Below are 12810 nucleotides of genomic sequence, written 5' to 3'. Positions count from 1 at the left end.
TGCCCCGCCCCCCCCGCGCGCCCCGGGCGCCGCAGCGCCCCCCGCCGGGCCGGGAGCCGGGAGAGCTCCGGGCGGGAGGGAGCGGGGAAGGCTCGGGACGCGGCCGGCAGTAGGCTCTAGGGTGGCCCTGCTGGAGCAGCGAGGTTGCACCAGAGCACCTACTGCGGTCCCTGCCGGCCTGAAAACTTTCTGCGGTTCTGTGTCCACAAAGAGCATCTAATAGCAGCCCTCTGCCATGGACACCTCCCAGTGTACCACGTTGCCCAGAGCCCCGTCCAGCCTGGCCTTGAACACTTCCAGGGATGAGACATCACAGCTTCTTTGGGCAGCCTGTTCCAGCTCCTCAGCACCCTCACACTATATAATTTCTCCCTTATATCCAGTCTAACCCCACTCCCTCTTGCTGGGGACCTGCTCAAACAGCCAAAGTACGGGATTTTGGGACTGCAAACCATCTCTGAGCAAATTCTTCCAGTATTTGATGACACAGTAATGAAGTTTTCTTACATATAAATTACCTGGGAAAAAAAAAAAAAAAAAAAAACAAAACCAAAACCTTATTTCCTCACTCCTAGGTGATTAGGATTTTACAACCTGTTTTTTTGCAAGCCATGGAGATGTGAAGTTTCACCTTTTTCCTTTTGTTTTCAATGTTCTTTAAAATTTTTTGAAATAAAAATTATAAACTGAAGTACTAATTAGACAATTTCGGATTCTCTCAAAATAGCTTCCTTCGTCATACAGAAACAGGCCTGGAAATATTTAAATATCACATTTTTAAAGTGATGCCTTTTCCTGGTCTTAAAATCAAGAGTCATACACGGTTAGAAGGGGAAAAGGGATTTTACCTTGGTGTTTATTTTAAGGATCCTTAGGTGCACACGTCCAGGTAATATACATCAAGATGCACCCCGCTGAGTCCCTCTATCTCTGTGTCTCTGTGTCTCTGTCTCTCTGTCTCTCCAACATTGGGTATAACATTATAGGTTTTACTAATTAGCATATCTATCAAAGATTCCCCAATGAGAGGCTCAAGTGAGCCCCCCTCCCCAAGGAACCTTCCCCTGGATGGTTCTATCTTGGTTTACAGAATGTGTTCTGGAGAGAACCTTGGGGTCTGGGGCACCCTGATCTCTAGCTACGAAGCTTCTAAAATGTTTAGTCTCTTAGCTTAACAAACAAGTCCAAGAATGAAGGCAAAAAGCACTAGGAATACAGAAGTTGTAAAAAGGTATAACAGGGGTATAAAAGAAAAGGCAAAAATCTTCATGGCATCAGAAGTTTTCTTCAGCACTGTTAGAATCAGGACATTAGTTCCTTACTTTAGGACATTAGTTCCTTACTGCTTCTCTTGCTTCTTTTCTCATAAAAGAAAGGAACTGCATATACTTTGGCTTCCTGATTGAATATTTTCCTACTTTCTCTTTTGAATTATGGCATGTAATTTTTGATGGCCTTTCCAATGTTTTTATAACTTAGCAAAACATTTTAAAGAAAATGTATGATAAACCGTTGTTCATCCATCTTTTCAATAATCTCAATGTATTCAGTGCCTTTAGTTTAAAAATGTGTTTGAACATGATTTGTGTCAATGTCTGTTGTCTTTTTTCTTGTCTCTAATGAAAAATTGCAAAAAAAACTAACAAAATATAAAAATTTGGGATCCAAGTGGCTCAAGAGGTATGCCCCAGGAGCGCAGGGATTCAGGAGCTTTGGCTTAAGACAGCTCTGAACCTCAGGTAGAGAAAAAAAACTTGCAGTCTGAGCTGGTCAAAAAGAAATCTATTTCTAAAAGCCCCTAGAAAGGGGTAGGTTTCTCCAGCACTGCCTTAGCAAGCTGGAGAGGAAGGGAGACTGAGAGATGGGCGTGTCTGCTTTTCTCCCTTTTATAGCTTTTGCTCCGCCCACAGTCCGCCCACAGCCCACCCCCCTGGTTCAAGGCGATTGGTGTTTTCCCCTTGACAGACCATCTCTGTCCACCAATGGCTCTTCCTGGTCAGAGGGGTGATATTAGTTGAGATAAGGGTCATGTGCTTATGGGGGCTGGGCTGTTTGTTGCAACTGGGGTTTTTAAAATCTGCCTTGAAACCAAGATACAAGTAAAACAAAAAAATACATCCAACACATCTTAAAACACTTGTAAAAGTATACAGTAAACACAGGAAGACCATAAAAACTTGATTAGTGTACCTGGACTGATGGATTGATTTAACATTCAATTTAAAAATATTAAGCTCAAATTAATTAAAGCACTTAATATGCAAAGACCAAGCACAAATAGGGATTTCATGTATGACATCTAAGCATAGGGGAGAATTTGTATTATCCAAAGAGCTACATTTTAATGTGTTAAATTTTCACAGGGTTCATTAATTTAAGCCACAAATGTCATGTAATAGTGCAACAACTAGTTGTCTTAGATTTCATTGTAATATTCCTTCCATTTTAAGAGCACTTTTCCTCATAGAACAGTTGTTTTTTTCCTTAGTAACAGTAATCTTTAAGAGCTCAGAAGTTGTTTTAATAAATAAAATAGGCCAAACTATGTGGAAAAATGAAAAGTAATTCAGATTAAGTAGTCTATCATATATCAAAGGCAAAATTGGAAGCCTGGATTTTCATGCTTATCTGTTTCATTTTCATCATTCCATTTCCTCTGCTGCTGTTGAAGTGGAACATAGTGGCTTTTTCACAGCTGTTTCAAATAATCACCTGGAGGTTCTTTTTATAACAAAGATGAAATTCAGTTTGTGTGCTCCTAACATATTTCCATGGGCAAATATGGGAGTTCAGTTTATAAATGTAGTTAATACTTGCAATAATCACATCATCTAACTTAGATTCTAAGAGTAAGTTTTTTAGGTACTAGAGAATCAGCAGCTTAACTGACATCAGCAGCTGAACTGTCAGACATCTTACTCATTTCTTGAGTCCTAATGATGGTCCAGATACACAACTAACAAATACACAAGCTACAGAAGAGGTACTTCCTGTGTCTTTGGCACAAGAAAGATTCAGAGAAATTTTAAAATGAAATATTATATTTTGAACCAGTAAATGCTGCTACTACAATGTCAGGTGCAAAGTAAGTTAATAGAAACACAAGAGCTATTTGGTGTTTCAGAATGCAAAAGAATGTTACTACCTGAGAGATCACTGTGTCTCAGATCACATGAACTGTTGGGACATAGATGTTTTCTATTTGATCATTCTACCACATGCAGAAATTGTATTTTCTATGTTGATCTCAAAATAAATACTTCAGCAGTATTTCATTAGTGAGGTTTTAAATTCCTCTAATGTTTCTGAACCTTTTAAACTCTTGGATCTTTGCTTCTGTTTTCCATGCTCTGATTTATCCTTTTCGTTTGCATGTAGCTGTCTCCACATTTGTGTCTTTGTCCAATAGCAGCATCTTTATTTGTAAATAATACACAATGTTTTTTTAGTTTTGAGGTTGTACCTAGATAATTATTAATCTCTCCATCACCATTGCATAACAACTGCTTTTTATATTTCCTTGTTCCTTGCAATTGATACGGTAAAATAAACTTACGCATTTAAACCCCCAAATCATTAAGGATCTAACTCAGCTTGACTTTCATCAAGTCTCATTTTAATCCTGCATTTTTTGGCCTCTCAAGCGTTGCACATATTTGTGATCAGTCCCTGTGATATTCCTTGTAAGATATGCTTTTTTTCTAATGTGAATTTATATGTGACAATTGGTTTTATGCAGTTATATTTTTAACTATTTTCAGCAATTTATCTTCATGGATGATGTATCTTTTTTTCTGTTGTTGTTCTGACTGCAAAATATTCCAAGTTTGCTCTATGTACAAGTCTCTGAATTTGTCAAGAATTTTTGATCATGTGAAGACTTTGTACAATGGAAGCTCCATTTTGAGCTTATTTTCTTCTTTAAGGATATGTTAAAATTCGTAAGAGATCAAGGTATACCAAGGTTAGTTAATATTTTTTGAGATATTAACTGGAAGCTCTTTTTTCCCTACAACTTTGTTATGCTTTTTCATATTTGATTCCTGGAAGGCTGGCTTTTCATTTAGTTTATGTTAATCTCTGAGATTTGTTGTATTTGTGTCATGTCTGGCAACGGGAACTAGCCAAAATAGCTAAATCCTTTCAGGAATACAGAAACACCTAAATACTGCTAGAGGTTTTTTTGTCTATTGTGCAATGTGATGTTAACACTGATTTTTAAAGACATGTTAAATATTAATTTAGTTATCTAAGTCTACTGCTGCTCCTCCCTTTACAGAAAAAGAAAAAAGTATATATTCTGTCGTTGCTATTTTTAACATTAGTACTTGTTTGGATTATAGTTACTTAAACTTGCAGAAGCTGTTGCTTAATGGAGCCTAGCAGATTGTTTCAGATGTAGTGTTGTACTCCTCCATGCCATAACGCATACCCCGTAGTATTGCTTTATCTGGTTTTTGGTAAGAGAAGAAAGTATTCATTACATAGGGCGTTTGAAGCTGGAGTTCATACCTCTCGGTCTATGTAAAATACATGTCTCTTTAAAAAGATTCTAAACTATACAGATTCAGCAGCATGATTGCTTAAATTTTGGGCACAGGTTGCAAGACTGTTTCCTCCAGGCTTTAGTATTTCTACTGAAAATTCTTTTGTTTGCACAGATCATACTTTTGTTCTTTGTGTATGTTGGGATTATCACTTAATTTTATACAATTTCACGTTAAAAACACAATGCAAGTTACTGTATTCAAATGCCATATGTTTTCAGGGTGAAAAAGGCTCAGAGGATCCAGTAGGTCCAGTTGGCCCACCAGGTCTTTCACCTTGGTCATTCATTAATTGAGGCATTCAAAATAAAAAGCCTTTTAAGTAAGGAAGGTGACTCTTCTTTTGATGGCAGAATGGCCTTTGTCAACTGCACAGGCTTGGATAAGACTGAAAAAACTCCCAGTTTCACTTACTTCATTAGTATTAGTGGTGGTTGCTGTACTTGTTATTCAGTGGGATGCGTAGAAATGTGAGCAGGGGAAATTGAAATAAATACAGCAAGAATTTCACAGGCAGCTACTTCATTCTATTAATTGGAAAACTGATCTGTGGAAGTTTGGAAATTAATGTCCTAGCTAATCTTTTTAGGGTATCCAGGCTCCTGAAAGAATAGCTGGACGAAAGGGATCACAAAGTTTGAGTGTTCAAAGTCCAAAGGTAACCTGTGAAAAAAATACTGATTTTAGAAGGATAGAGCAGGAGATATATGTGACAGAGGACCAGGCTTTCTATATATTAGAGTTCATATTCTTCTAGGAAAACTCATGAAATAAAAGGTAACTCTTCAGTTTTGCTCACTGTAGGCTGTTAGAGAACTCCTTTAGCTGTATCATGTTATGATAAGCAGAAACATAGAGGATTTACAAAGGGTTGTTTAAAGAGTTTGAAAATGAAATATGCTGTATTTTAACAATATTCCATGTTGCTGACCAAAACCCTTATTCAAATCGTCAATTTCTTGTAGCCACAAAATGGCTACACAATGGATCCTGTAATGGCTGTACATTTGGCCATCTTTGCTTTAAGCCATCAGTGAAGTAAAACATTTACACAAATAATTCTAAATTGGAGTTTTGGAAGTCTTTTGGTGTTGTGGGTTTTGTGTTTTTTGGTTTGGTTTGGTTTTATTGTTTTTTTTTTTTCTTTTTTGGGGGTGGGGGTATGTGTTTCTCTTTTTCTTAGGGACAACAAAGTGGGCCTGGTCCAAACAGGAACTATGGAATTTCAGGAACGGGACTGTCAGGAAGTAAAGTGAATCTGTTTTAAACAGTTACTGTTTTAATCCTTGCTCCATTTACTTACAAATGTAAGTAATAATTTACCTTTGTACTAATGCAAAACACTTCTCAGGCCAGTGCTACATAAGTGATGCAACAAGACTGTCATTTCACTTCTCTGACAACCTAGAACTGTACTTACTTCAGCAGTTCATACTGCCTTGCCAGTACCTTCACTTTTAGCTTTTATTAACTTTGCAGTACTCAGAAGATCCATGTGATGTACTTGATGCCTGAAGAGGCCACCCTAAAAACAGAGATTAGACAAGAGTAAGGGAATAAAGGTAGGTATTGATTTGAAGGGCCTTCAAAGGTACATCCTGGGGAGCCAGAGGCTACTGCTGAAATAGACCCCAAGTTGGACAACAGGTCACAAGTTCTTCACGCTTTTGTAAGTTTGGTTCATTTGCCCATCAGGGTTAATTCTCCAATTAAAGCTTCAGTTAATGATGCAATTTCCCCAAGCTTGCCCCCCGTTTTAGAGACTTTTGGTTTACGCATTTTGGGCCTAGGACAGTCTGAGTGTCCTTGGAGAGCAGCCCTGGAGAGGCTTTGTTATGTCTGCCTAGCGCAAGAGAGCAGAAGTTAACAGGCTACAAGAAACTTCAGAGTTACACACTAGGCAGTTCAGGATTTGAAAAATATGGAAGTTAAAACCTAAGGCATCATACTGGTGCTCTCAATCTGGGTATCTAAAAGAGAGGAATGTGTGAAATGAGTATTTAGAATCTCAGGATCAGGTAGGAACTAAGGAGTAATACCAGTTCTTCCAGGAGAAGAACTCTCTTCCAGGAGATATCCTCCCTCCTCAAAGTGTTGTATCTTAGTCTTTTGATAGCTTAGTCTTTAGCTTCCACCTTCTATTACAAGGGCACAAATCTTTTGCCCAGACAGTAGCCTCCTTTACTAGGTGTGTATAAATGATTAAATGCTGAATGAGTCACCTGGTATGAAGTACTGTCATTACTATCATTATGCATTATCATGTAGATACACCAGAGGGCAGGATTTAAATAGCATAAATATCTTCATTGCATAAATATTTAGCAACTAAATGATCCTTTTGATACACTTACTGCAATCTGGTTTTAAGAAGGCAGATAATCACAACTTTGCTAACACAGTGTGTGAGTAACAACGGCACTGAATTAAGACACATCTAGTACTAGGAACAGTGATTTTTAAAAGCTGTTTAAAATACTTATTTCAAATTTCACCTATTAGTGTCTCCTGGCCAGAGAAAAAAATCTAGTATTCTTTATAGTAGTTATTCACTTTCTTATTGAGTGAAGAGCGCACCAGGGGGAAAAATATAAATTTAAGGCGGTGAGTTTTGGTTGATATTGAAAGGGTTAAAATCATTGTACTTGTGTAGGCATTAGAGATACAGTAGCAAATGTTAGAGGTTAGCAGGCACTAACCACAAACTTAGGAAGCAGAATGTTCTACAGTAGAAAGATAATCGAAGAGACAAAAAGCAGCTGGAGCTTGCCAAGAAACTGCAGAGGCAGCAAAACCATAACTGCACATGTTCTGCAGCAAGGGGTGAAAAGTGCATTGTGAGGAAGATTGCTGGCCTTCACCAGAACAACCACAGAGGAAGACTTCGAGCCTTCCTTGGTGCGACCACCAGAGTGCACTGAGCCTGCGCTTCATGTATGCCAATGATAATAATGAGTTCTAAGAAATTACTTGCATAACCACCCCTTTTCTAAGAAATGTAATGCATATGCATGAAATGCAACCATATATTGTAACTTACCGTGTGCTTGGCATGTGTGCTAGGAGGAGCGATCCCCCAAGCACCCAGCACTGAATAAAGCAAACACCCGCTTCTCTGACTCTATCTCAGAAGTGTCTCTAGGCTCGGTTTGGAGTGATTCATTACCATCGAACAACCTGACCCACAGTGTAAGTCCTCTGACATTTTACATCCATGTGCTCTAGAATAGTCACGTTTTTTACTACTTGTATACATTCTCATTTAGCTGTGGCTTTTCAAGCAACAGAATCATAATTTACTTTGTCTGTCTTCATATAGAAGCTCTCCCTTATCTTTGTCAACTCTCTCTTTTCATTTCTTCTTTACCATTTTTGAGTTTCAGTAATGAGAATAGCAGGAAGTATTCAAGGAGGGAAGGTATGTACCAGGAACAAAAGTTATACACTATTTTTTCCAGTAGAAGAGATGACTTAGCATGTATGCAGGAACTAAAGGCTTTTTAACTTGAAATTTCACTAGCAACATAAAATGAGTTGTACAGATAAAACTTTGTGTTGCAGACTAGAGCTTTAGTATGGTCATGTAATGGGTGCATTTAGACAGATTCAGTAGTCCTGGAAGCTGAATGTGCTGAGCATCTGGTTAAGAGCATGTGCTTCTGGGCAGCCATTGGAACACTTCTGTACTAAAAAGTTTTGCAAGAAGTATCACTGTTAAAAACAACGCTGTAAATCTGGAGTCATTACTTCCATCAGATTTGATTTCTAAGTGAATACAAAGCCACGAAAATATATACTAACAAGACTAGTGAAAAAAAAAAAAAAAAGAGCTCTGAATTGTAAATCAACAATCCTGTTGTGGAACGGTCAAGATTCTTACTGGACTTCCAAAACACAGCAGGAAGTGAAGAAGAGCTTAGGCTTTTCCCAGAGACGAGTTACAGACCAACATGTAACAGATTTATGGATGTTCTAGCCAGAGAAATACAACTAAATTTGACCCCATTACTGTCCAAATATAGCATGTGCATCAGAACTACCATGGTACATGTATATTTGACTAGTCACATTGTTATGTCTAAAAATTCTAAGTGTTAACATTTTCTGATCTCTGCCAGATGAGAGTCATGTTTGCAGATCCCAAAAAAAAGTGAGAAATCTTTGAACACATCTGGAAATCCATTCATTCTGTTCTGTTTTGGCACATAGTGCAGATAAACCTTGCCAACTGCTGGAAAAAGCATTTTTTTTCCATAACTGTTGATACGATTGGCTGTTTGCAGTCTTGGTCTAAGCGTGCATAAGGGTGAGAATAAGTAGGTAAACAGTACGAGTGATCTTGTGACTAATTTGTTGCTAATGAAGTGTTTTATCATCACCAATGTCTCGAATACAACAGATGCTGGGTGCTGACAATATTTATCATTTATACAGATATTTAATGTAAATGTTAATGTATTAACAGATATTTAGTGTAAAATATTGTATTCCATTGAAACTCTTTGCTTTCCATGCATGTAATGAAGGCAATATTTACTTAATGAGGACAGTTAGCCTCAATAAAGATGACATGTATTTGACAGGAGACGATGTAGAGGTTTATAGGAAGGAGGCCCTTTAGAATAAGGGTGCAACTGCTGGGCCAGGAGATCCTTCCTCACTTGAACTGGGTGAAGAGGGTGAGCAGTGGTGGTGGGTAGGATTTTTTCTGTTAGCAGCATATTCCTTCTGTACACTTCATGTTAACAGAGAGTGAACAGACTGACAATTCTGTGTAGGAATGGTACTTCGTACAGTTGTAGGGCAAAGGTACAGCTCTCACGTGCAACCTGTCGTGGCTTAACCCCAGCCAGCAACTAAGCACTGCACAGCCTCTTGCTTATTCTCCACCCTCATCAGGATGGGAGGAACAGAACTGGAAGGGTAAAAATAAGAAAACACATGGGTTGAGAGAAGAACAGTTTAATTTTTTTTTCAACCAATTAACCAATTAATTTTTAAACTAATAACAGTAATAATATTGTAATGAAAAGGAAAATAGCAAAGAGAAATAAAACCCAAGAAAGACAAATGAAAACAATTGCTCACCACCAGCTGGCACATGCCCACCCTGTCCCTGAGTAGTGGCCCCCCAAACAAGCATTCTTCAGCTTTATATCCTGATCATGACAGCATATGGTCTGAGATATCCCTTGGGTCAGCTGGGGTCAGCTGTCCTGGCTGCGTCCCCTACCAACTCCTTGTGCATCTGCAGCCCACTCCCTGCTGGGGTGAGATGAGGAGCAGAAAAGGCCTTGACCCTGTGTAAGGACTACTCAGCAACAGCTGAAATATCTCTGAGTTATCAGCACTTTTTCCAGCATGAATCCAAAACAGCCCCATACCAGCTACTGTGGACAAAATCAACTCTACCCTAGCCAACCAGCAACACAAACAGATTAGTGTTATATCCGTCTTTACTAAGAGCTAAGGTCTCTTTGAGTTCCTTAGTATGAGTTGTCTCACCCTTTAATTTGGTTAAAGTTACATATGCTGTCATGCTCATGGCTCACAGCACACACGAATAAATAATGGTGTTTGCAAAGGTGGATTTCTAGCTGAATGTCTCTTTATAAAGGTATACACCCTTGGAGAAGCAGAAAGTGAGTGCTTAAGAAAGTGTTTGTAGTCTATCAATACATGAGACCTTGCACTCAGGCTACATGAAGAATGTTTCTACTGACCTTAATGAAGACAGATACTTTCTTTATGTTCATTGGTCAGTGGTGCCTTATTTTTTTCCTCCCTATTCTTTCCCTTTCACCAACATTTTAACGAAATCAGCAGGAAATGTCCTCTGCTCACTTAAAAGCTTAATGTACTTGGCTTACTTACAAGCTCCTAGTCAACATAGCCCAGCCAACCCTGAACTAGCATGGGATTTTCTGCTCCAGCTGGATTTTGCTAAGTCTGTAGGGCCTGGTGGGATTCATCCTAGGGTACTCAAAGGGATGATGTCATTGTGAGACCTCACTCAATGATTTTTTAGTGGTCTTTGGAATCTGGAGAGGTTTCAGCTGTCTGGAAGCTGGGAAATTTCAAGAAGAGCAAGACGGATGACCCTGGTAACTACAGGTGTGTCAGTCTCACATCAGTGCCTGGTAAAATTATGGATAGGATTGTTCTGGGTGGTAGTGAAAAACTCCTGAAGGACAATACAGTCATCATCGGTCACAGCTAGTATGGCTCAATGAGGGAAAAGTCCTGCTTGTCAAAGTTAATTTCCTTTTATGACAAAGTAACCCACCTAGTTGATCAAAGGAAGCCAGTTGATATAATCTTTTTGGATTTCAGTGAAGTTTTTTTATACTGTCTCTCACAACATCCTTCTGAACAAAATGTCCATCACACAGCTGGATAAACACATCACGTGATGGGTGAGCAAGTGGCTCAGGGGTCAGGCACAGGTTTACAGTGAACGGGGTGACATCAGACTGGCGACCTGTCACTAGTGGGGTTCCACAGGGCTCCATCCTTGGCCCTGTGCTCTTCAACATCTTCATAAATGACTGGGACACGGGTCTATAAGGTATACTAAGTAAATTTGCTTATTATACTAAATAGGGAGGTGCTGTTGACTCCATCAGAGAGGCCCTGCAGAGATACTTTGACAAATTAGAGGGCTGGGCAGTCACCAATTGTATAAACTTTAACATGGGTAAGTCCCAGATTCAGCACCTGGGACAGGACAGCCTTGTATGTATGGACAGACTGGTGAATGAGAGGCTGGAAAGGGTTCTAGAGGTCGTGGTTGACGGCAAGGTGAACATGAGTTGACAGTGTGTCCTGGCAGCCAGGAACAGGCACTGGAACAGGCTCCCCAGGAAAGTGGTCACACACTAAACCTGTAAGAGTTCAAGAAGCATTTGGACAACTCCTTCAGACACATGGTGTGATTTTTCATTTTGGCATATGCGGGGCTAGGAGTTGGACTAGATGATTCTTGTGGGTCCCTAACAGCTCAGGATGTTCTATGGTTCTGCCCTGTGACCAAGGTGCTGAGGGATGTCTTGCCTGGTAGACAGTGCCTGTCTAGGGGATGTCTGCTAACCTTCTGCTGGGCATTTGTACTTAACTCCCTCAGGGCATGTTATGATTCCTTGAGACTCACCATTGCATACTTTCTCTCACCCCATTTTTTTACTTAACACTGTGATAACACAACTTTACTCTGAAGCATGCCAGTAGATAGAGCAAATATAATTTCCGTGCAACATTCTGAAAGCTACCTAAATGACCCATCACCTTTCAGATATCCTATCTCTGTTTGATCCCTCAGAGGATTTAATAAGCAGAAAGAATTTCTGAGGAAACCAGCTCAAGAAGATTTTTTTTTTCTTTTTTTTTTAAGTTGTCTTTTATTATTGTAATTGCTAATGCAGTTACCACCTTTGAGTCCTGCAGACTGTCAAAACCATCAGGTCAGACTTCAGTTCTAGCCTGCAAGTGAGGTACTGCTCTCACATCTCTGATCTAGCCAGTGCTGCAACATTAACACAGACAAGGTGAAGATGTGACTGGCAGAGTGAAGAGTAAAGATGTAGGTTGCCTAAAAGTGTTTTTTGGTTTTTTTTTTTTTTAATGTAAAAGTACAGTTACTTAAAGTGGAAAAACACTTGTGGTCCCAGACTAACACTGTCCCTTCTAATAAAATGTCTTGGTCTCTTGCTCAGCCCTGGCCAAGTGCCCGATGATCTTCATTTAAACTTTGGCCAACTAAACAGCAGCAATAAAAGATAAAACATCTGCATGCAAGGTAGAGCCATTTACAAGTGGATAGGCTATTTATTTGTAGATTGCTTTATTTTGGTAAACAAAACATATTTTCCAGTATGACCTACAGGACATATTTTCTACGCTGAAAACTTCTTCAATCCACAATTGGCTTTCTTAATGCCTTCAAAGGTAAGAGACTTTGTTATTTCCTTTTTGTTTTTAGAGGACTGGACTTATGGTTTCTGTATATGTGACTGCTTGATGGACTTGAAAAGAGGATTTAGGAAGGATTTTTACATTTAACATATTGTCTTTGTTGTTATTGATATTTAAAATGAATTTTTATAAAATACAGGCTTTTTTTTGTAAATCAGTTTTAATATATTTCAGTGTACTCTAGAAATATGTTGAATGGCTGATTTAAATGTTCTAATTTTCATTTTATCAGTATATTCTCATTACAGTAGAATGTTGGGGAGGGTGAAAGTTTGGTAAGAAAGTTTCACAC

The 12810-nt window shown here is 39.0% G+C and overlaps 1 protein-coding gene across 3 annotated transcripts in view; it reads left to right on the top strand.

Moving 5' to 3' along the window:
• The first annotated feature begins 7622 nt into the window (after positions 1-7622).
• Positions 7623-12810, top strand: part of LOC138106426 (collagen alpha-1(XXVIII) chain-like) — a 69774-nt gene continuing 64586 nt past the window's right edge. For 2 of the 3 annotated variants that reach the window (XM_069007009.1, XM_069007007.1), the window contains exons 1-2: positions 7623-7736; positions 12418-12491. The gene's annotated coding sequence lies outside the window, so the exon portion shown is untranslated. Of the gene's footprint in view, positions 7737-10575; positions 10662-12417; positions 12492-12810 lie in introns of all 3 variants that reach the window. The other variant, XM_069007008.1, reaches the window with a different exon arrangement.

This window comes from Aphelocoma coerulescens, chromosome 2, assembly GCF_041296385.1.
Source record: "Aphelocoma coerulescens isolate FSJ_1873_10779 chromosome 2, UR_Acoe_1.0, whole genome shotgun sequence".
Taxonomy (NCBI): Eukaryota; Metazoa; Chordata; class Aves; order Passeriformes; family Corvidae; genus Aphelocoma; species Aphelocoma coerulescens.
This window is presented reverse-complemented; position numbering and strand designations above follow the sequence as displayed.